Source organism: Labeo rohita, unplaced genomic scaffold (assembly GCF_022985175.1).
Source record: "Labeo rohita strain BAU-BD-2019 unplaced genomic scaffold, IGBB_LRoh.1.0 scaffold_402, whole genome shotgun sequence".
NCBI classification, from domain to species: Eukaryota; Metazoa; Chordata; class Actinopteri; order Cypriniformes; family Cyprinidae; genus Labeo; species Labeo rohita.
This window is the reverse complement of record NW_026129320.1, coordinates 7,487-31,031: the sequence shown is the minus strand read 5'-3', so window position 1 is coordinate 31,031 and position 23,545 is coordinate 7,487. Positions and strand designations below refer to the sequence as shown.

At 37.9% G+C, this 23,545-nt stretch overlaps 1 long non-coding RNA gene across 1 annotated transcript; it reads left to right on the top strand.

The window, feature by feature from the left end:
- Positions 1-1,808: 1,808 nt before the first annotated feature.
- Positions 1,809-23,476, top strand: LOC127160613 (uncharacterized). The gene is made up of 4 exons (XR_007826801.1): positions 1,809-2,078; positions 19,598-19,718; positions 20,274-20,381; positions 20,737-23,476. It is a non-coding gene; the product is annotated as an uncharacterized LOC127160613 (long non-coding RNA).
- The last annotated feature ends 69 nt before the right edge of the window (positions 23,477-23,545 follow it).

The window sequence follows — 23,545 nt, the reverse complement described above, 5'->3', positions numbered from 1 at the left end:
AAAAAAGACTCAACTGTTTTAAATATTGATAATAATAAATATTATTGGAGTAATGAAAATTCAGCTTTGATCACAGAAATAAATTACATTTTAAAATATATTCAAATAGAAAGCAGTTATTTTAAATGCTGTATTTTGGATCAAATAAATGTAGGCTTAGTAAGAAGAGAATTCTTTAAAAACATTAAAAATCTTGCTTGTTCAAAAACTTTTGACTGGTAGTGTATATGGATCACTGATACTATTAGTTTACTTACCTTGAATTTTTTCAATTAATTGGCATGTGGTTGTTTAATGTATGAGATTCCACTGTTGTAGTTTTTCCTTCACTGAAGAACCCAGTCTAAAAATAAGTATAAACACATTTAGTACACATTTAAAAAAAACATGCAAATCTGTCATAGCTTTATAAGAGAAATTGCTGTAATTAGAGGTGATTCTAATATATGCATAACAATATTCAATATAAATAAACCGTAAAAACACATTTAGTGTTATTACAATTAGTGCTCGCTTTCCAAACAACTGACGCTTGCCCTGTTTTGACCAGCAGGCGTCGCCGTTGGGTCACGAACGATTGGAAGCAGTGAATCATTTTGCGAAGCAATTCGTTTAATTGATTCGAAACTTTGAAAAGCTTCGTTTCTCCCATCACGTCTTTTTTTTGGGAGAATTGGATTCTTTTTACACTTTTCTAACAGAGAATTACAGAATTTGAGTGCATCTCTCTGAGCTGCCGCTGAGATAACGTTACATACTGGACCGACAAGTTTAATGGTCCGTGTGGTGCGGTTCAAATGAACATTTAACATTAGCCATTTCCCATATATATATTACTTTATTACTGCTAACGACGTAACTATGACAGCTAACGTAAAGTTAAGTTATTTATTTACAATCCAGCTCATTATCCGCAGTAATGTTACTGACTAAAGGAAACTACAACTTCGTTAAAAAACAAACAAACAACAACAAAAGTTCAATTTTGAAGTGCATTTCACGTTCTTCTTATAAGTATAATATTCTAAGAGTTATCAAATCCCTATTACTTACCGAACACTGATGCAGCAGCAGCTTCTTCTGTTGTCAGTCACTGTCGTCCCTTAAAATTTGAACTGTCACCGCGGGAACCAATTAAACCCAGCGCTGGGTTATTATTAAAAATAATAATAAAAAAAACCCCAACGATGTTTAAAAAATATCCCAACGTTTTAGAAAATAACCCAACATAGTGACCCAATATGTGTAACCCATCTACTGGGTAAAAAAAATAACCCATCTATTTTTACTGTGTACTGATCATGAACAGAGGAGAAGCATATACACATGAGGAAGTTGTGGTTTGTGATTAATGTTCCTTTTGGTAACACTTAGATCAGGGAACACATTAAACATTAAGAATTTTCCCTCAATAAACTCACAGTTTGCTGCATAGTGGTAGAAAGGTAGTTGTTTGTAGTTTGTAGTATGTTTGGGTATATATTAGGGTTAAGGGATGTAGAATATGGCCATGCAGAATAAGTCATTAGGTACTATATAAGTATTCTTTTCTTTTTTTTTTTCTTTATTGTCTTTAATGTGGAAAGATTATTATATGCAATGGTTCAATTAATGTCAACCCTCAGCTGGGCAAAGTAATGATGGAATCAAAAACCAGTTGGACATGAAGCCTATAAACATAAAGAAGCAGAAACTGAAGAACAAGTATTAATACTACACCCTAATATGTATAGAAAGAGCTGAAAATAAGAACAGCAGGTGGCAGTAACTGTTCAACTCGTTCAAAACCCTCCAGTAAAACCCACGAAGAAGACGAAAACAAAAATAACTGCGTAAACACACAGATAGCAAGAGAAAGCGTTGCTCACTGGATTTATGTCCTAGAAAACATTTTATAGATACAACTTTAGCACAGACCCTACTCATTTTAACACTCGGGGACATTGTTTTTACATATTTAATCCGATCCGTCTGTACTATTGAGAGATTTGAGAAGAAATTGCTGACAAGCTACAGGCCTAAAGGACAGAAAAATGAGCGTTTCTAATAAATTCTCTTCTTAGTGGACAAGACTGTAGGTAAGTTTTTCAAAAGGGGGTTATTGAAAACAAATGTGTTTCTGCAGGTTTTCCCGTATTTTGTCTTCTGTTTTATGCTGTTGTTTTTGTGATGCGAAACAGCTGCGGTCAAGCCAGTAGCGTCTTGAAAATACACGATCACGCCAGCCGCACTTTTTTCACTTGCGCATCTAATCGCGTACTTATATGGAGATAAAATAATGCCTTAAAGATTTGCATGTGAAGAGTATGTGTTGTGCAAGTGTACATAAGACTGTAAGCGTAAATTAAATTTGCATGTGCAAGAGAAGCTTTGTAAAAGTGTAAATCGCGTTTCAAGCGTAAGAAAAAAAGATTTGCAGCATTTTACTGTTACTCGTAAGTGTAATTCATGTATTGTGAAACTGCAGCTTCATGCTTTGGCAAAACTGCATTCTTCTGACTTCCATTTCTCCGCGCTTACACTTTTGGCACGTTCTTTTCGCTAAAATACGGTCAAAAGCACTGCAAGCCTGTGAACAGTGATTTGCACACGAAAACAACAGTTTAAAGATCTGCAAAACAGATTACCTGCGTAGAACCAATCTGTATGTGTGAAAAACAAACTGTTGCAAATGTCTAAATGACTTGTTGTGTAAGACACAAAGTTGCCGAAATAATCCGATGTGTACAGCTCCTTCTTGCTTTTATCTGCGCTTACACTTTGGGCACAATTCTCCCACTCACTGAGTTTTGCAAGCGTGAGGGGGAGGGCGGGGCCACCACCTTTATGTAGCCAATCAAATGAGACTCTCGCGGACTCTCCGTTTACTCTTATCTGATTGGTTCAATAAAACATCACACGCCAAAACATTTATAATAGGTGTGTTCGACTTCAGGTGTGTTCGACTTAACGCAGCGCTGCGCAGCTCGATCAAATTCTGACTTAAAGCAGTGCATGCTGAGTCAGCCGGCGCAGTTTCTTCTGAGAGGCTGCAGGAGCTCTGATGCAGTGGCGGTTTTAGGCATGGGCGAACGGGGCAGCCGCCCGGGGCGGCATTTTTTCATGACACGTGGGGGGCGGCACACGAACTTGGAGGAAAAAAAAAAAATCATTTGTGCCGCTAAGCGGTTTTCTATTGTCTATGATACCTGTGCCGCCCCTGCTGCTGAAGGAGCCGCACAGAAGCTGAGCGAGAGGAGAGGGGATGAGGGGAGGGGAGCAGAGTACAGTTCACCTCTCCCAAATGAAGCGGACAAGGAGGTGGGCTAAACTATGTCAGTGGCGCCGGGAGGGAGTCTCGCCCGGGGAGCAATTCAGTGTAGAACCGCCACTGCTCTGATGACCACATGGCTGTTTCAGGATTGGCCAGATTCACCGCATGACAACGATCACGTGTGTTTTGGGTTTATTCTAACATCCTCAAGTCCGATAATGCTGACAAATCTGTGTTTTTAGAACAATAAAAGTGTTTTTACTGTAGTCTCAATGTTATATTGAACCAGATATATCATAAAACACTGATAAAAGCATAAATAACACCACTTTATTAGTATTTAAATAGTATATGTTTATGTTGGTCATTATTCTTGTTCAGATGGCGCTGTATTAAGCAGTACATGAAACATGTTTCTGTTGCTCATGAAAACGCTTTTGAAAAGTATTTGTATTTTAAAGATATTGCATTTAATTCACATCATCTGTGATAGAGCATGCAAACACCGCGAGAGCTTCACTAACGAGAGTAGAAAGTGTCCGACTTGACGCCTCCGTTTTCAACTCCTCCCGCCGCCGCGACTGCTCTCGTTGATCGCCGTCTTTAGCCATAGATGAAAGTGTTCGACTTCATCTATGGCTACAGACGGCGATCAACGAGAGTAGCCGAGAGCAGTCGGGCGGAGTTGAAAACGGAGGCGTCAAGACGGACACTTTTTACTCTTGTCAGTGGCGCTCTCGCGGTGTTTGCATGCTCTATCACAGTAGAAGTGAATTAAATGTAATATTTATCAAATACACAAACTTTTCAAAAGCGTTTTCATGAGCAACAGAAACACGTTTCATATACTGCTTAATACAGCGCCATCTGAACAAAAATAATGATCAACATAAACATATACTGTTTAAATACTAATAAAGTGGGGTTATATATGCTTTTATCAGTGTTTTATGATATATCTGACTCAATATAACATTGCGACTATAGTAAAAACACTTTTATTGTTCTAAAAAAACAGATTTGTCAGCGGACTTGAGGGCGTTAGAATAAACCCAAAACACACGTTATCGTTGTCATGCGGTGAATCTGGCCAATCGTGAAATAGCCATGTGGTCATCAGACTCCTGCAGCCGCTCTGAAGAAACTGCGCCCTCTGAGTCAGTCGCTGCTCTCGAATCGCTATCGCGGTACTTTAATGCCACACGTGACAGTCACGAAGCGTCGGCGCTGCCTCAAGTCGGACAAAATTTCTAACCGGCATGCACTGCTTCAAGTCAGAATTTGATCAAGCTGCGCAGCGCTGCATTAAGTCGAACACACCTTTTCATTTAGTTGTCGCTGCCGCTCGCTTCCGGTGGAATGGTACTTTTAATGTACACATACATTAAAATAAATAAATAAACAACAACTTAATTAAAACATGATACTTTATAAGTTGTGTACCATTAGGATAGACTCTCATGTGTTCATCCTGAATTGTTAGCTGGTGTTAACATTATTGGATTGGTTTGGCCTTACACTGAAATGCATATCATATAATATACCCTCCCAGCAAACACAAAACGTTTTTACAACTTTTCACAACGTTGTATTTTGGTTGCAATTAGGTAATGTTGTAGTACAACGTTTTAAAAACGTTTTAAAAAAATTTTTTTTAATAAAAAAAATATGTAACCAAAATAAAACGTTTGAGAAACGTTGTAAAAATACCAACCTGGAACGTTTTCTTTAAGTAGTCAAAAAACGTAAATATCACGTTCGTCTACTACGAAAATGAAACCAGACCAAACTACAACTTTCGGGGGACGTTTTATTTAGGTGTTAAAATAACATAATATGCACGTTGGAATAAAACGTTTTAAAAATGTCATGAAAGTACCCAAAATACAACCTTGCAAAAACTACGTTCTTAAAAGTACTTGAAAAAGGTATTTAAAATGATTTAAAAGTAATAGGTGAATCCTTACTTTCAGTTGTATTTGCTCGTTTAATAATATCACGTTCGTCTACTACGAAAATGAAACCAGACCAAACTACAACTTTCAGGGGACGTTTTATTCAGGTGTTAAATTAACGTAATATGCACGTTGGAATAAGACGTTTTAAAAACGTCCTAAAAGTACCCAAAATAGAACATTGCAAAACTGTTCTGTTTGTGTAAAAATATCAGTAAAATAAGTGATATTTTAACATTAACTCGATTTAGTGACTGAGTACCAGATAGTCTGTGCAATATCAAAAGGACTTAAAAGTAATATGTGAATCCTTACTTTCAGTTGTCTTTGCTCATTTAATAATACCGTATATTCATATATCACGAGCTAACAGCTCAGTGTGTAAACCAGTCTATGGAAAGGTGGGAGAGAGGTATTAACAGATGAACAGAAATGATTGGTTGGTTAAAAAAATATTTATTTTTTACAAACGTCATGACAGTATGCAACCGTGCCAAAACTCCCATTGTAAGTGATGTTTGTTTTTATTGTGTTTTGCTATAGATAGCCTACTTTTATTCTACACTTTGTTTACAATTTCTGGTATGTTTTTCGTTAGGTAGTCAAATAAGTAAATAAATAAAATTTCTAAAGCTATTATTATATTATATTATATTATATTATATTATATTATATAACCTGTTATAAACTGACTTCAAAAATTATTTGTTCTCCTCAGAATTTAGTGCATGCAGACATTACTCAGGAACATGAACACGAATATTGCAAGAATAGGGAATGTGCCATATTTCAGATATGAATGTTAATTGCTCTTAAGCATTAAAATTATTTTACTTTTTTTTTTTGTTTGTTTGTTTTTTACCCAAAGCACCTATAAGCCAATTCACACTGGATCTCACGAGTCAGAGTTGAAAACCCCATTGTTTAGATAATTCACTTCTTTACAGCCTTGTTTCTTTTTGGGGTTGTACTGAATTCTGTGACCCACCTAATTTTGTGAACCTAGGCACTGCAGTGAGCTAATCTGACCTACTACTAAACCCAACCCTATAGTCCTACCATTTTTTGCCATATTGATTACCATTTGTATAACCATAGTTAAAACTATGTTTTTGTAGCAAAACCATTATTAATTTGTGGTTACCATAAAATATTTTAAATGTTTCTAAACTACCCTCGGCAGTAGAGTCATATAATTTGGTGGGTCACAGAATTCAGCAACTGAATGAATCAGCACTAAAAGAATGGTTTTCTAACTAAGTCATTAAGACGGTCTCTTGCTGCCACCTAGTGGCATAATAATGTAACTTACAATTAAAGCACTGTATAATCGCTACCTAAATACATTTTTCAAAATCTCAGGTATTCCAGTATTATAAAATATTATTAATTGAACAACAATAGCCATTATAAACTGTATGTATTATATATTATTTGAACAAGTTCTAAATTGGATGCCATATACCTGTAATTTGTGCTAATAAATCTCTAACTATATAATCATTAGTTTTAGTGCAAACGAGTAATAAGATTGCAGTGTGATTATTATTATAACTGCAATAAAATAATTGGTAACTAGCTGAAATTGAATACATTTTACAAATGAAATGTTGCTTTTTTCTGTTGAAATATGCATTGAAATTTCTTGGACTTTGTAGTCATATTCAACTTTGCCAGTCATTGCATAATTTTCATATGTTGTACTTTATTTGAAACCATTATGCTTTATTGGTGTATATTCATGCATTTGTCTTGTTTATTGGCTTATTTATTTATTTTTGTGAACTACCCATATCACATTACTTTTTATATTTTGTGAATAAATACGACGAGTGATCATTTTTGTGTAGTATAAAGTATTAGGCCTATATATGTTATCCTAGCCTTATAAAACCGATGAAGTCAGCAATGCTACAAGATAAGGTGAAATGTAAATAAGTGCTTTTAGGATCAATAGTCAGATTTAACACTGTAAAGAAAACATTTTGATGGCAGCATGTAAAGTACCAGTTTGGACCTGGTAAGTACGTTATAAATACGTTTTTTCACAACGTTGCAAAAACGTCTTTACAACGTGTCCTTCCAACGTTTTAAAAACGTTATAAAAACGTTTTTGCAACGTTGTGAAAAAGCGTATTTATAACGTTTAAAAAACCCGACATTTGTCGTATTAAATACGTCAGAAAAAATTACGTTATTACAATTAAAAACAATTACAATTACAACCTTTTTACAACGTGAATAAAACGTTTTTATAATGTATTTGCTGGGCTAATATATAGCTGATGTTAAACATTACAAAATTATATGTGGCAATGCTCAACAATAGTATCAGAGTGCTATACTTTTGATAAAACCTTTTTACTATAAAGCTACATCTGAATTTGACGATTTTCCAGACCATGTCTCTGTTTATTGTATTTAACACTCAATTGTATACTTTGAAATTTTTGAAGATTTTGAAAAAAAATTGTGAAATCCCCTTAAATTATAACATGTTAAAGTGAAAAAAAGAAGAAAAAAAATATATATATTCACTATATTCAACCAAATTCAGATGCTGACTCAGACTAATGGCATTTAGTGCTTCTATGCTCTTCAGCATCCATAAATTGCCTTCTTTTACTAATTTTGACTTTATTTTTGAATCTCAACTGCTAATTCAGTGAGTAAAAGACGCTGCCTAGCAATGTAGTTACAATTAAAACATAAGTAGCAAGATAATGACAGCGCGAAAATATAGGCATATAAATATATATGCCACGTTTTTTGATCTTGTTTTATCTAAACCATTTTTAGAGGATTGTAAATTACACCATTTTAGTAAAAGTCAGTGACTGGGAGACTTGAATGTTTTATTCAAAGTCTGTTATGTAGGCTACATTTAAAAAACAGCCATGCATAACATATACCCCGTGGTAGTTTTAGTATTAAGTATCATCAAAATTACAATATTACAGTAAACTATCATATATTGCCTGTTGAGGAGGAAAAGTACACAGCTCGAAATTCAGTATGAACACAGCCTGGTACTCAACTTATATCGTGTTTTTTATTTATTTTCTTTTATTATTTAACCAATCAGATAAGAGTAAACGGAGTCCGCGAGAGTCTCATTTGATTGGCTAGAAAAGGTGGTGGCCCCGCCCTCCCCCTCACGCTTGCAAAACTCAGTGAGTGAGAGAATTGTGCCAAAAGTGTAAGCGCAGATAAAAGAAAGACGGAGCTGTACATATCGGATTATTTCGGCAACTTTGTGTCCTACACAACAAGTCATTTAGACATTTGCAACAGTTTGTTTTTTACACATACAGATTGGTTCTACGCAGTCAATCTGTTTTGCAGATCTATAAACTGTTGTTTTCGTGTGCAAATCACTGTTCACAGGCTTGCAGTGCTTTTGACCGTATTTTAGCGAAAAGAACGTGCCAAAAGTGTAAGCGCGGAGAAATGGAAGTCGGAAGAATGCAGATCCTATTGTAACGTGTTCAGAATGTTATTGTGTTGTGGATCACAATGTGTTTAATGTTAAAGTTGCACTTTATTCCTTTTTGCGTTTGGAACTGTTATTGGATGTTCTAGTAGATATGAGAAGAGGCTCCACCCCCTGGTGTGTGTGTAAGGGGAACGGAGAGAGGGGGAGCCAGAAGAGTGCCTCGCTGGTTCAAGTGCGGTTCTCTCATAAGTCGGGGTGTGTACGGCGTGGGTTGTGGCCGACAGCAGCCCAAATAAACACCCCTTTGCATTAAAAACGCCTCTTCCTTGTCTGAGAACGTTACAACTGGTGTCAGAAGTAAAAAGAATCTGAGTAACAGCTGGAAGTGCAGTCGCTGATTGAACGAGACGAGCAACTTCTTCCGCTGGTGAGAATGGATAATCCAGTTCGTATTAAGATGGAGAACGATGACAATTACGCTGGTGCAGGGGCAGTGCATATGTTTGGTGCGCATGCAGCGGCTACTTCCAGTCAGTATAAAATAAATTCAGTGAAAAACGAGCCGCGTGAGGCCGCGGGTTGCGGTTGCGGTTGATGTCGACGTCAGGCGTACGTGACGTAGCAGCGTCGATCTCGTGTGAAGCGATGCGACCAAATGTAAACAATAATGGCGGCGCCCATGAACTGAATAAGCCGGTTGGAATAAAAACGCCAAAATACTCCAGCAGATCTGACTGGGAGGCTTTTCATGCACAATTTGAGTTATTAGCTCATGCTTATGCTTGGTCAGAGGAACAGAAAGCCCTTCAGCTTGCTCTTTGCCTGACAGATGATGCACTTTCATGTTTATTGCTGCTTGACATTAGTGAGAGGGCTGATTATGGTGCATTGGTTGGTGCATTAAGACGTCGCTTTGGACAGTGTTTTCGATCTGAGCTTCTGCGATCTGAATTACACAGTCGTCAGAGAATCCCAGGGGAGCCGCTGCGTGCTCTGGCCAACGACATTGAATCCTTAGCAAGGCGAGCTTATGCCCATGTTCCCCCATCGGTGCAAAGTGAACTTGCCCGTGATCAGTTCATCAGAGCCCAGTCCCCAGCAGAGCTGCGCATACATACACAGCTAGCACGCCCACATGATTTAGCTGAGGCTTTGGAGTTGGCTCTAGAGAGGGAAATGGCAGTCGAGGCAGCAATGCGGTCAGCTGTGGACCCCTTTCCCACTGTCAGGGCTGCTGGGGGGGGGGGGTGAAACAGCTTCAGCAAGGCCAGAATGGCTGGAGGAGATTACAGAGATGATTCGGGGGCTGGCGCTGCCTTCACCCAGGCGACAGACACAGCATACACAGGTCCGCCTTTGCTGGGGATGTGGTCAGCCAGGGCATTTGGTTAAGGAATGCCCTGCACTAGCTAAGAATTCGGGAAACAGCAAGGGGGCGCAGTAGGCGGGACGCTGCAAACCCCCGAGTCCATGTCCCGCTCATCGCAAAAACAAGCAGATAAGCCCACTATGAGCAGCGGAACGGGTGAACATGGAGTGGTGGTTGTGGGAAGAACGGCCATATCAGATTTTTGCCATATTCCGATTTGCATTGAGGGAGTTGAATGCACTGCCCTAGTAGACACAGGGTCTACAGTGACTGTGGTTCATCCTGAGGTGGTGCCAGAGGGAACGCAGATAGAGGACACAGCAGTTCAGCTTCGCACAGTTACCGGCGAGCTGGCACCAATGAAGGGGAAGGGGCTGTTGACTCTGTCTGTGGCAGGTGTGAACATGCAGCATCCAGTGTGGATAGCTAATGTGCAGGACAGCTGTATCTTGGGGTTGGACTTTTTGAGGGACTATGGCTGTCGGTTGGACCTGTCAAAGGCCACGCTGAGTTTCAGCAATGGCCAGGTGGTGAAGATGAGCCCACCAGGAGCTCGTCATACAAATGGACTGGCGGTTGGGTCCAGGGCATGTCACTTGGAAGATGGGAATGACTCAAAATGCACAATGCCACCCAGTGTGTCCCAGCAAGAGCCCCTGCTAATGCGCACATGGCCTGGGTCTGCTTCAGGGAGTGCGGGAGACATAATGGGGGAGCTGTGGGAGATAATGCAGCGGAGCTCGGGTGACTTGGATATGCAGCAACAAGAACAGTTGTGGGAGCTGTTAGTGGAGTTCCAGGACTGTTTTGCCTGTAATGAAGTAGACCTGGGTCAGACTTCCCTGGTGCAACACAATATCGACACAGGGGATGCAACGCTTATACGTCAGCGGCCAAGACGCATGCCCTTAGGACGGCAGGAGGTTGCGGAGCAGGCATTATCAAAAATGCAGCGTGCCGGTGTAATAGAACCTTCTGAGAGTCACTGGGCATCCCCAGTAGTTATGGTCCCGAAGAAGGGGGGGGAGTGGCCCTTTTGCGTCGATTACAGAAGGCTCAACGCAGTGACACGGAAAGATTCGTACCCTCTCCCGCGTGTGGATGAATGTTTGGACCTTGTGGCTGGCTCTAGCTGGTTTTCATCATTGGATTTGAGAAGTGGGTACTGGCAAGTGCCGCTGACGCCAGAAGCTCGACCCAAGACCGCTTTCTGCACAGGTAGAGGGCTGTGGCAATTTAAACGGAGGCCTTTGCATTGCCTGACCAGGAGGTTGAGACGGTTGCCAATGCCTTGGTGGAAGGAATGTTTAGTAGGTTCGGGGTTCCCCAGAGTATCCATAGTGATCAAGGCAGAAACTTTGAATCCAAGGTATTCTCTTGCATGTGTAGTCAATTGGGGATCAACAAGACCCGCACCACCCCACTTCACCCTCAAAGTGACGGGCTCGTGGATAGGGTTGGGTACCGAAACCCGGTGCCAATACGGCACCGGTACCCATGTGACCGGTATGTACCGGACTGAATCAGAACGCGAATTTCGGTGCCTCATTTCGGTGCCACTTAAATGCCTGAACTGTCGATTGAAATATTTGTCTTCTGGTGCTATGACACGGATGTAGAATCATTGATTCATCAACATGCATGATCGCTAGTTAAATTTAAATACTGCATTCATGGGGTGTCAGAATGATCAGAAAATTTATTTACTGAATGATAAAACTCACGTGAACGTCGGAAAAATTTGATGATAGAAATCCAAGACATCTTTGTAGTTACTATCCATTTTCACATTTCGAATTAAAAGCACAAATCGTCTGGAAATGAGACCATCCGAGAAGCGCGTGAATGCTGCAACTATCGTTACACTTGCTCTGACTGCAGCAGGTGGTTTGCCGTTAGCTTAGCTACATTAAACGCGTCTAACTTAAAATGCCAAAAACTAAACATTCTAAAGTGTTGCTATATTTCACGAGAAATGATTCAGACACTGCGACGTGCAGCAAATGCTTTACAGCAGTTGCGTGTGAAGGGGAAAACGCGTCAAACCTAATGAAAAATTTGATGGTATGTGGAATAAACTTGAAAGCAGAGGGATGCACAGTGTTTGACAGTTTGCAGACATCAGCTGGAGAGGTGTCGTATTTTGCCAGAGAAGGCAAATATGTGATGCGATCTAGGAAAACCCAACACATGGTGAAATTTTACCCTTTTTTTTTTTAAACCTTTTATTTATGTATTTTGACACCATATGAAAGCTGAGTTCAGGCCCCTTTCCAAAACTTTTATTTTTTACATAACCTACGTTATGGCTATCTTAGGTTGGCTGATAGCGATGATTTTCAGGAATGGGATTTTGAGAAAAACGGCTTTAAAGTGAGACAGCTTTCACTTTACGGGTTTAACGAGAGCTGTCTGTCAAGTTAGGAGCGCTACTGCATCATTAGACAAACAGACTAACTTTGTTTTCCGTTGATCACCCTTTTTATGTTTAGTAAATAATGCAGCCTACCTTGTAGCAAAAGCGAGCGCAACGCAACTGTTCGCGCACTGTGCATAAAACAGACTGTCACCGGACGACTCCTCTTTAGTAACTTCATCATCCGATCCTTCATCTCTGGATGTGAAATAGCCCGTAACATCATTTAGGGCACTGACATCACCAAAACTGAGCAGACTGAGACGAGTAAGATCGGTTAAGTGAGCAGCTGCAGTACTTTAGACGGCGTTGTTGTGCTCCGCCATCTCACGATATTAAAATAAATAAATAAATAAATACATAAATAAATAACTTTGCTTGCCGTACTTTACACAGGACTGGTGGAGAATGTGAACTGATAGGCCTTTACTAAATATGTTACGTGGTTTATTTTGATAGGTTAACTGTTTTTGTGGTGTTAAGGGAAAGCACCTCCGGAGCACGTTCTTAACATAAGAGAAAGACAGTCATTTCTGCTTGCTGCAATAAATGTCTATTTTTCTGCACTAAACAAGTGAATTTCGAAGAGATATTTTCAGAGATGATAGACAAGATGTTATAGAATAATAACTTAATGAAAAACGAATTTCCTGAAAATGTCCCACCGCGACATCCGACGGGTTTTCCCAGATCTCATCACATATAGTCATATTTCTGCAAAAGAATTGCTGAAATTTTAAGCTGTTAAATTACTGTAGTTGGGTTAGTGGCTTAGGTTTTATTGTTGTTGCGTTTTGCATTGACTTAATAATGTATAGTACTACTTTTTTTTTTTTTTTTTTTTTTTTTTTTTGTTTTTAATACATTGTTCAATTTAAAGAACTTTTTTGTCCAATAAAAATATATTCTTGTGTCATCCACCACTTTGTGGCTTTTTTAAAAGTATCGGTTCAGGCACCGTTTTGGCACCGGTACCGTTTTAAAAGTATCGATTTGGCATCGGTATCGAAAAAACCCCAAACGATACCCAACCCTACTCGTGGAGCGATTCAACAGGACGCTAGCTGAACAGTTGTCCATCTTAACGTCTACACATCAACACGATTGGGACACACATCTGCCGATAATCTTAATGGCATGTCGCTCTGCTATTCAGGACTCTACATCATGCACACCGGCCCTGCTCATGTTCGGTAGGGAAATTAGGACCCCTGCAGAGTTGGCCTTTGGTCGGCCCCCAGATGCTCCACTTGTTCCGGCTGGACTTGAATATGCTAGACAGCTCCAGGACCGCTTGGATAGCGCCCATGCATATGCCCGGAAGCAGCTGGTTTCTGCAGGGATGCGGCAAAAGAGGGCTTATGATCTGCATACCCGGGGGCGCGACTTTGGGATAGGAGAGCTAGTTTGGGTTTACAGCCCAGTGAGGAAGAGAGGGAGATGCCCGAAGCTGGACAGCCACTGGGTTGGACCATGCCCAATACTGGAAAAGCCGGGGGAGGTTGTGTATCGTGTGCAGTTGCCTCCTTGGGGGCGCAAGGTGGTACTGCACAGGGACAGGCTGGCCCCTTACCGGGGCACCGCATCACCGCAGGGCAGCACAGTACTTTCTTCACAGAACTCTGAGACTCCTATGGGGCCAGAGGAGGTAATCGAATCAGCTGATATGGCCAGTAGCGGCCAGCAGGGGGCACCGCTGCCAGATGTCCCTCAGTGCGATCGTTCACAGGGCTCAAAGGAATCAACATCTGAAGGCCAAACTCACACACTCCTCAGGGGGCGTCCAAAAAGGAGGAGAACCCCAGTCAGATTCAAAGACTTTGTCCTCGGGGTCGTGGACTTCAGTAAGAGGGGGGGTAGTGTAACGTGTTCAGAATGTTATTGTGTTGTGGATCACAATGTGTTTAATGTTAAAGTTGCACTTTATTCCTTTTTGCGTTTGGAACTGTTATTGGATGTTCTAGTAGATATGAGAAGAGGCTCCACCCCCTGGTGTGTGTGTAAGGGGAACGGAGAGAGGGGGAGCCAGAAGAGTGCCTCGCTGGTTCAAGTGCGGTTCTCTCATAAGTCGGTGTGTACGGCGTGGGTTGTGGCCGACAGCAGCCCAAATAAACACCCCTTTGCATTAAAAATGCCTCGTCCTTGTCTGAGAACGTTACAATATTTATTTTGCGAAAGCATGAAGCTGCAGTTTCACAATACATGAATTACAGTTACGAGTAACAGTAAAATGCTGCAAATTTTTTTTTTTACACTTTTACACTTTTACAAAGCTTCTCTTGCGCATGCAAATTTAATTTACGCTTACAGTCTTATGTACACTTGGACAACACGTACTCTTCACATGCAAATCTTTATGGCATTATTTTATCTCCATATACTTACGGTATGGGTGCTGGAAGCGGTCAAAATGGATGTAAAGACGCTGTCAGAACGGCGTTTTCTTTATGCTTTAGCTGATATTTTCAATAGATTGCTGTTCATGAATATTATAGCACAAAATGTAATTTAACCCTTAAAAGACCATAAAGTGACATCAGAATAGTTACTTATTGCTATTTTCCATCAGAATGTAAAAAATAGTAGTACAATTTAAGATTTTTTTAAAAATTGATTTTAATGATTCTGAATACATTATATATATAATTTATTTCTGTATCAAAGTTGATTGTTTTAGCATCATTAGTCCAGTCAAATGATCATTCAGAAATAATTCTAATATTCTAATTTGCTGCTCAGAAAACATTTATTAATATTATTATGTTGAAAACAGCGGAGTAGATTTTGTCAGGTTTCTTTGATGAATAGAAGTTAAGGAGAGCAAAAAAAAAGAGGAGAGTCTTTCAAAAAAAAAAAAAAGAAAAGAAAAGAAAAAAATTAATAAATGCTGATCTTTGGATATTTGTTTTGTTAAATAAAAGTATTAATTGCTATGATGTCTTTCCAAAAAAAAAGAAAAAGAAACTTTTTTTTTTTTTTAAATAAATGCTGATCTTTGGATATTTCTATTCATCAAAGAATCCTATAAAAATGTATTTTAAATAATAATAACAGTGTAACGGGGAGACGGAGACGTTGGGCGGGTGGATCCAAGTGTGAGCTTTTATTTTAATGAGACAGAGACATAGTAAAAAACAGGCAGGGTCGAACAGTGGCCAACAGGTATATAAGAGCAAGACACAAGAGTAAACCGTGAGGCAGGCGAGGGTCGATCAGGGGCGAATGTTATCCAATGGGCGAGGCAAACGGGTATTCCAAATAGCCAGGCTTGAGTTCATACGAGGGGCGAGCAGAGTCCGAACGACAAGGCAAAGGGTAATATCCATGACGGGCGAAAGGTCCAGGGCAGGCTGAAGGCAGAGAAGACGATATAACCAGGCAGGAAAACAAGACTCGGATAAACTGACTAGGAAACACGACTGAACTAGGCTAAGGAATAACAAAGGGGCTTCGTATGACAGCTAACACAAAGACAGTGCTAATCACAGTCCAAGAGGAAGTCCAGGACTTAAATAGAGTCTCTGATTGGACGCAGGTGATCAGTGCAATGGCTGATGGGGAATGTAGTCCGGGTTGTTGTGCAACAGTCATTGTAATGTGAAATGGCAAGGCGACCTCTGGTGGCGAGCGGACTGGCGAACAGGACCAGATTCACGACAAACAACAACAACAATAATAATAATTATAATACATTGTTTCTTGAGCAGCATATTAGAATGATTTCTGAAGGAGCATGTGAAACTGAAGACTGGAGTAATGATGCTTAAAATTTAGATTTGATCAAAGTCACAATTTTAAAATATATTCAAATAGAAAACAGTTATTTTAAATAGTAAAAATATTTCACAATATTACTGCTTTTGCTGTATGTTGGGCTCTTAAAGGCAAATTCACCCCAAACGTAAAAGTGCATCCTTGCAGTTTTTAAATCATGTCCCATTTTCAAATGCTCATAAAAATCTATCCTTTATAGGTTTGCTCATTCTTTCGATTGATTCCTGTTCACAGTCCCTCTGACTATTACTGTATTTATTTTCAAGTCGTTTTACTGTATAATTTAGGAAAAAATGAAAGGCAAATTCACCCCAAGCATGTCTACATTCTAGCACTTTTGCATTGTCTCATTTTCAAATACTTATGAAAAATCTTACCTTTATAGGTTTGCTAATTATTTCACTTGATTCTAGGGCTGGGTGATATGGCAAAAATAATTTTTTGATTATCGCCTTTAAAAATATTGTGATATTCGATAATATCTTCTCCGCCGCCCTGCCACGCCTACATTTACGTTCATGTCCGACGTCAGATTCTTCGCGATAAAAATGGAGGAGGATGGCCTAATATCTAAGAAACAATGTTCATCCATCTTTTGGCAGTATTTTGGTTTCAAACCAGGTGCAAATGGCGAGCTAGAAGATCCAACGGAGGCTATCTGCAGGCTTTGCAAGAAAAAAGTACAGGTGAAAGACGCACAGACAACTAATCTCTGCAGCCATATCCAAATACATCATCCAGCAGTTGCAGCCACCTTTGAGGCCCACTCTTCAGCCGCATCAAAAAGCGGTGGAAAATGTAACCAAACACTGATTACTGCTTCATTCGCTGGTACAAAGAAGTACGAAAAATCCAGCTTCAAATGGACACAAATTGATTCCCACTACATAGTTGGCTTTAATTTTAACTGCTTGATGCCATTAATGACTGCCTTCGAAAGAAAAACCACAAGAATATTGAGGACGCCTTTGAAAAGACCTTTGATTCCTGTTCACAGTCACTCTGACCATTACTGTATTAATCTAGTCATTTTACTGCATAGTCTTGGGAAAAATGAAAGGCAAATTCACCCCAAGCATGTCTGCATTCTAGCACTCTTACATCATGTCCCATTTTCAAACATTCACAAAAATCTTTCCTTTATAGGTTTGCTAATTATTTCACTTGTTTACTGTTCACGGTCACCCTAACCTAACTATTACTGTATAAATTTAAGTCATTTTACTGTATATTTTTGGAGAAAATTAAAGGCAAAAATCACCCCAAGCATCTAAGAGCGTTGTAGCACTTCTGCATCTTGTCCCATATTCAAATGTTCATAAAATCTTTCCTTTATAAGTTTGCTTATTCTTTCAATTGATTCCACTCTATTACTGTATTAATTTTCAAGTCATTTTACTGTATAGTTTTGGAAAAAAATTATAGGAAAATTCATTCCAATCATGTCTGTATTCTAGTTCTTTTGCATCATGTCCCATATTCAAATGCTCATAAAAATATATATTTATTTAATATATATTTATTTTTCAGTTTATTTAAGTTTTATTTGTTAAAAAAAAAAAAAAAAAATATATATATATATATATATATATATATATGAAAAAGTGAAAATCCAGGTCCCTATGTATTTATGTTCTTACAATGTGAAAACAGTGCAACATTTCTATAACAGTGCAAGATTATGTAAACTGTCACTTTTCATGAATAATTTCAATTATGCATATTATTATTATTATTATTATTATTATTATTATTATTATTATTATTATTATTATTATTTTATTTTTTTGTGAATAAATACAAAAAAAATATGCAAGAATATATATTTGGGTTGATATTCCCTTTACTTTTTTCCAGAACTGCACAGTTAATGACTTGACAATTAATACAGTAATAGCCACAATGACTGTGAATATATATATATATATAGTGAAATTGAGACATGTAGTGCTAGGAAGCACACATGCTTGGAAGAATTTTATGAGTATTTGAAAATGGGACATGATTAAAAAAAATTATGCTTGGGTGAATTTGCCTTTAATTGTTTCCAAAACTGTACAGTAAAATGACTTGAAAATGAATACAGTAATAGTCAGGGTGACTGTGAACAGGAATCAATTGAAAGAATGAGCAAATCCATAAAGGAAAATAATTTATGAGTATTTGAAAATGGACATGATTTACGTGCAAGGATGCACTTACGGTTGGTGTAAATTTGTCTTTAATTTTCTCCAAACTTTACAGTAAAATGACTTGAAAATTAATACAGTAATAGTCAGAGTGACTGTGAACAGGGATCAAGTGAAGGAATGAGCAAACCTATAAAGAAAAGATTTTTAAGAGTCCAACATACAGCTAAAATTGTGAATTGTGAAATATTTTTACTATTTAAAATAACTGTTTTCTATTTGAATATATTTTGAAATGTAATTTATGACTTTGATCAAAGCTGAATTTTCAGCATCATTACTCCAGTCTTCAGTGTCACATGATCCTTCAGAAATCATTCTAATAAGCTGAATTGCTGCTCAAGAAACAATGTATTATAATTATTATTGTTGTTGTTGTTGTTATTTTTATTTAAAACAGTTGAGTACATTTTTTTCAGGATTCTTTGATGAATAGAAATCCAAAGATCAGCATTTATTGAAAAAAAAAAATATTTATTTATTTTTTTTTTTTTTTTGGAAAGACATTATGGAAATTAATACTTTTATTTAACAAGGATCCTTTAAATTTATCAAAAGTGATGATAAAGACATTTATAATGTTACAAAAGATTTCTATTTTAGATAAATGCTGTTCTTCTGAACTTCTATTCATCAAAGAAACCTGAAAAATTCTACTCAGCTGTTTTCAACATAATAATATTAATAAATGTTTTCTGAGCAGCAAATTTAAATATTAGAATTATTTCTGAATGATCATTTGACTGGAGTGACGATGCTAAAACAATCAAAATTAAAATTAGTGTTCAAAAAATGTAATTGTACTACTATTTTTTTACATTCTGATGGAAAATAGCAATAAGTAACTACTTTGATGTCACTTTATGGTCTTTTAAGAGTTAAATTACATTTTTGTGCAGTAATATTCGTGAACCGCAATCTATTGAAAATATCAGCTAAAGCATAAAGAAAATACCGTTCTGACAGCGTCTTTACATCCATTTTGACCGCTTCCAGCACCCATACCGTAAGTACACGATTAGTGCGGCTGGCGTAACCATGTATTTTCAAGACACGGCTGGTGTGACCGCAGTCAATAGGACCATTTGATTATTCTACATGGCAGTTTGTTTGTTTGTAACTCACTTTATTTTATATAGTGTTTTTGTTGCTGTTGCTGCTAATGCAACATATTTATTCATCTCATTATCGATCATCATCTTCAGGTCAAACTGAACAGCAGATTGTTTTCTCAACCCAATGCTGATCACTGGAGTTTATCTGCAGTTTGTCAGAAGATCAAGGAAAGGACTCTCAGTCTGAGATGAGTCTCTCACAGAAACAGAGGTAACACTGAGTCTGTTTTTAGATCATTATTTTAAACACTTTTTGAAAAAAAAAAAGAGCACCATGTTTGTATGTTGCTAGAATTATCTGTACTGTTAACATATCAGAACCTGTAGAAATGACATCAACAGATCATCCATAATGTACCATATAAATTTGATTGCATTACATGTTTGGTGTTGCATATTTAGTGTGTATTAAATGTCAATAATGGGCAAACTAGATATAATTTAAATTAATAAAAATGAAAATATACATCAAACTCTTAAAGTGTAAACTTATTAAGGAAATTTAAAAGATTTTTGACTCTTTCCCAAACTCATACACTGTACACAGTTCATTGTTCATTATATTCATTGCTATAGATACAAGATTCATGGATACAAGTTATTTTTGTTTAAGTAATTTATCTTCTGTCCATGGCATCAACAGAGTTTGTCAACAGTTTTAATATGGTTGTATTATAACACAGTTTTTGAACCAATTGTGTTTTTTAGTGAAGTAGAAATTGTGCAGGACGAAAAACCAGTGTTTGTCTCTGTTCTTTGTCATTAGTGTAAGATCAGACTCACATGTGTCCAGCTCTGTGTCTGTGAAGAGTGACCGGTCAAAAGATGATGATCCACCGAACTTCAGTGAGAAAAAAACGTCATCTACCAAAAGGTATTACATTATAGCGTTATGTTTACTAATATATTTCGTCACTGTGGTTTTTCTGATAGATGTTGACTGTTTTTAAAAAAATAATCACTGAACGCAACTTATTGTGACTTTTATTGAACTCTGTCTGGAGCTTCTTTCCAATAATACAATTATACAGGCAGCCATTACGAGGAATAAATTCACCATGGAAAACGGAGTAGATCATGCAACCAAACATTTATAGGCATGGAAGAACAAATGCATGGCTATATCTGTATATTAACTACCTTTAACAACAATAAAACTTCATAAATTAGACTGAAGTACATTGTGTAATATTGTTTCTTTTGTTTCTCTCTGTTCTTTGTGTCATTAGTGTAAGATCAGGCTCACATGTGTCCAGCTCTGTGTCTGTGAAGAGTGACCATTCGAGACGTAGTCTGCGACCGAACTTCAGTAAGAAAAAAACATCTACCAAAAGGTATGACATTATAGCATTATGTTTACTAATTTTGTCACCTTGGTTTTTGTGATAGATGTTGACTGTTTAAAAAAAAAAACAAATCACTGAACACAACTTATGGTGACTTTTATTGAACTCTGTGTGGAGCAGAGTTGGGGAAAGTTGCATTTAAAAGTAACGCATTACAATTTTGCGTTACTCCATGATTAATTCATGCATGAATTATGTGTTACTTCATGCATTAATGTCTCATGAATTATCAGGAACTAACATGAGTTCAAAGTCTTTCTATCATGACTTCATGAATGATCAACACTTTAATTACGACATTAACTAAGGTGGGTACATCACCATGATTTATGGTTTATCACACGTGATCATGATGTTTTCTTTTGTTCGCAAAAAAAAAGGTCTTCACTATTCACTGTCATCAAAAATTCATGCATAAAATAGGATTATTTCATACATGTAAGATTACTTACCTCATGCATGCATACAGGCTAGAACAGTATATGTCAATTAAACAGTATGTAACTAATGTTTTATATTAATTATGAATTGTCAAGCACGTACATGTCTTCATAGTAGCCTGCAGTAAATGGTCAGACCCCAACATTGGTCAATCACAGCGCATAGCTTGTATATTCCGTTGACATCCAAATACAGTAGTCATCATTAACTAAGCATTAACTTCTCATGAGTTCATCATGTGTGTGGCCCCTCAACTAAAGTGGTGACTTGGTTCTTTCAAATCCTGAAAAACAGTGTGTTATTAATGCTGGCATAATTGTGAAATGACATGAATATGAACATGAAAGTTTAAGCTTTTGCACACAATACACTGAGGACACAAAAGGGACTTTGATCTTAACTTTCTGCTTTATTCTTGAACAGTAACCCACACTGCATGAAAACGCGCGTTTCCGGACTGTTCACGTCAGCGCACAAACCCGTAAACGGCATGTTTACGGCAGTTTCCGTGTTTGTGCTCTGGCGTTTCTAATTCCTTGACACGGACAGAAACGGACTTTTGCGTGTGCGGCAATTTTCCAGTCCACTCACTAACGCGATATCCTCTGCACGAGAAGTAAAATCCCCGCAAAATCCAGGGTACAAGCAATTAAATCTCCGTAAACAGCCGATCATATATCTCAGTCAGTGGCGGTTTTAGGCATGGGCGAACGGGGCAGCCGCCCGGGGGCGGCATTTTTTCATGACACGTGGGGGGCGGCACACGAACTTGGAGGAAAAAAAAAAAATCATCTGTGCCGCTAAGCGGTTTTCTATTGTCTATGATACCTGTGCCGCCCCTGCTGCTGAAGGAGCCGCACAGAAGCTGAGCGAGAGGAGAGGGGATGAGGGGAGGGAAGCAGAGTACAGTTCAGCTCTCCCAAATGAAGCGGACAAGGAGGTGGGCTAAACTATGTCAGTGGCGCCGGGAGGGAGTCTCGCCCGGGGAGCAATTCAGTGTAGAACCGCCACTGATCTCAGTTAACGTCTGTAAATTACCGTGCACTTGATATATTTTAAATGCTACTGGCATTTTACATAGAAATGTGTCATATACACTTATAAAAACGGTAAAGAAAGCCACAAACACATCAAAGTATAAACAAAACTAAAATTGTATTTTTTTCAGCAAATGCACGACTGCAAACATTTAAACAGGATTGCAAATATTATTCAAGGACTGCAACATTTAACTGTTTTTTATTTTTAAGTATTTTTAAAAAGACAATAAAAATGTAATCAAAAACAAACACAATAATGAATACAATGGACACTGCAAAGTCAGGGCAGTGATTATCGCTCCATCTCAGACAGTCACGCACACATATTCTACAACTAATGGCACCATCAGGACCATGCCATATATTTTTCATTTAAATCTGCCCTTCAGAAGCTACTGTTATGCTCATAAATGTACATACCCCTAGTAGAATATGCAATCAGTTTAACAAAATAAGAGGGATCATAAACATTGCATGCTATTTTTATTTAGTATTGTCCTGAATAAGCAATTTTACATAACAGATATTTACATATACTGAATTTGTAAAAATTAAACTGAATTTATAAATATGAAAATGTGTAATTTATAAAAATCTTCAAAAGTTTGCATACACTTGATTCTTAATACTGTGTCATTACCTGGATGACCCACAGCTGTTTTATGTGTTGTGATAGTTTTTCATAAATCCTGATTTTCCTGGGTTGCAGGTTCTACAATCTACTTACGCTTACAGTGTTTTGGGAAATGCAGCCCAGAGCAGTTAAACTGCCTTCTGTTCTTCAGAAAAATCCAGATACATCCTGATTTCCAGCAGCTTCTGCATATTTGGCCCCTGTCCAACAATGATTTATGATTTTGAGATCCAACTTTTCACTTATAAAAGGTGAAAACATTCAGTGATGCTCCAGAATTAAACAATACATTAAGAGCTGAGTATAAGTAAATCATATTTGTTCTTTTAGCACTGCCCTTCAGAAGCTACATAAAATACTTTTGCTTTTGTATGCTTTTCAGACAAAATAAGTTTACCCTGATCATCCAATTCAAATAGCTTACACCCTGTGTCTCTTAATGCATTGTGTTGCTTTCTTGAGCATCAGTAAATGTGTTTACCTTTTGTAATAGTTATGTAGTTATGTAGTCCCTCAATTGTCCTCAGTGTGAAGATGGATCTGAAATCATACAGTCACTGCTGGAAAGGGTTCAAAT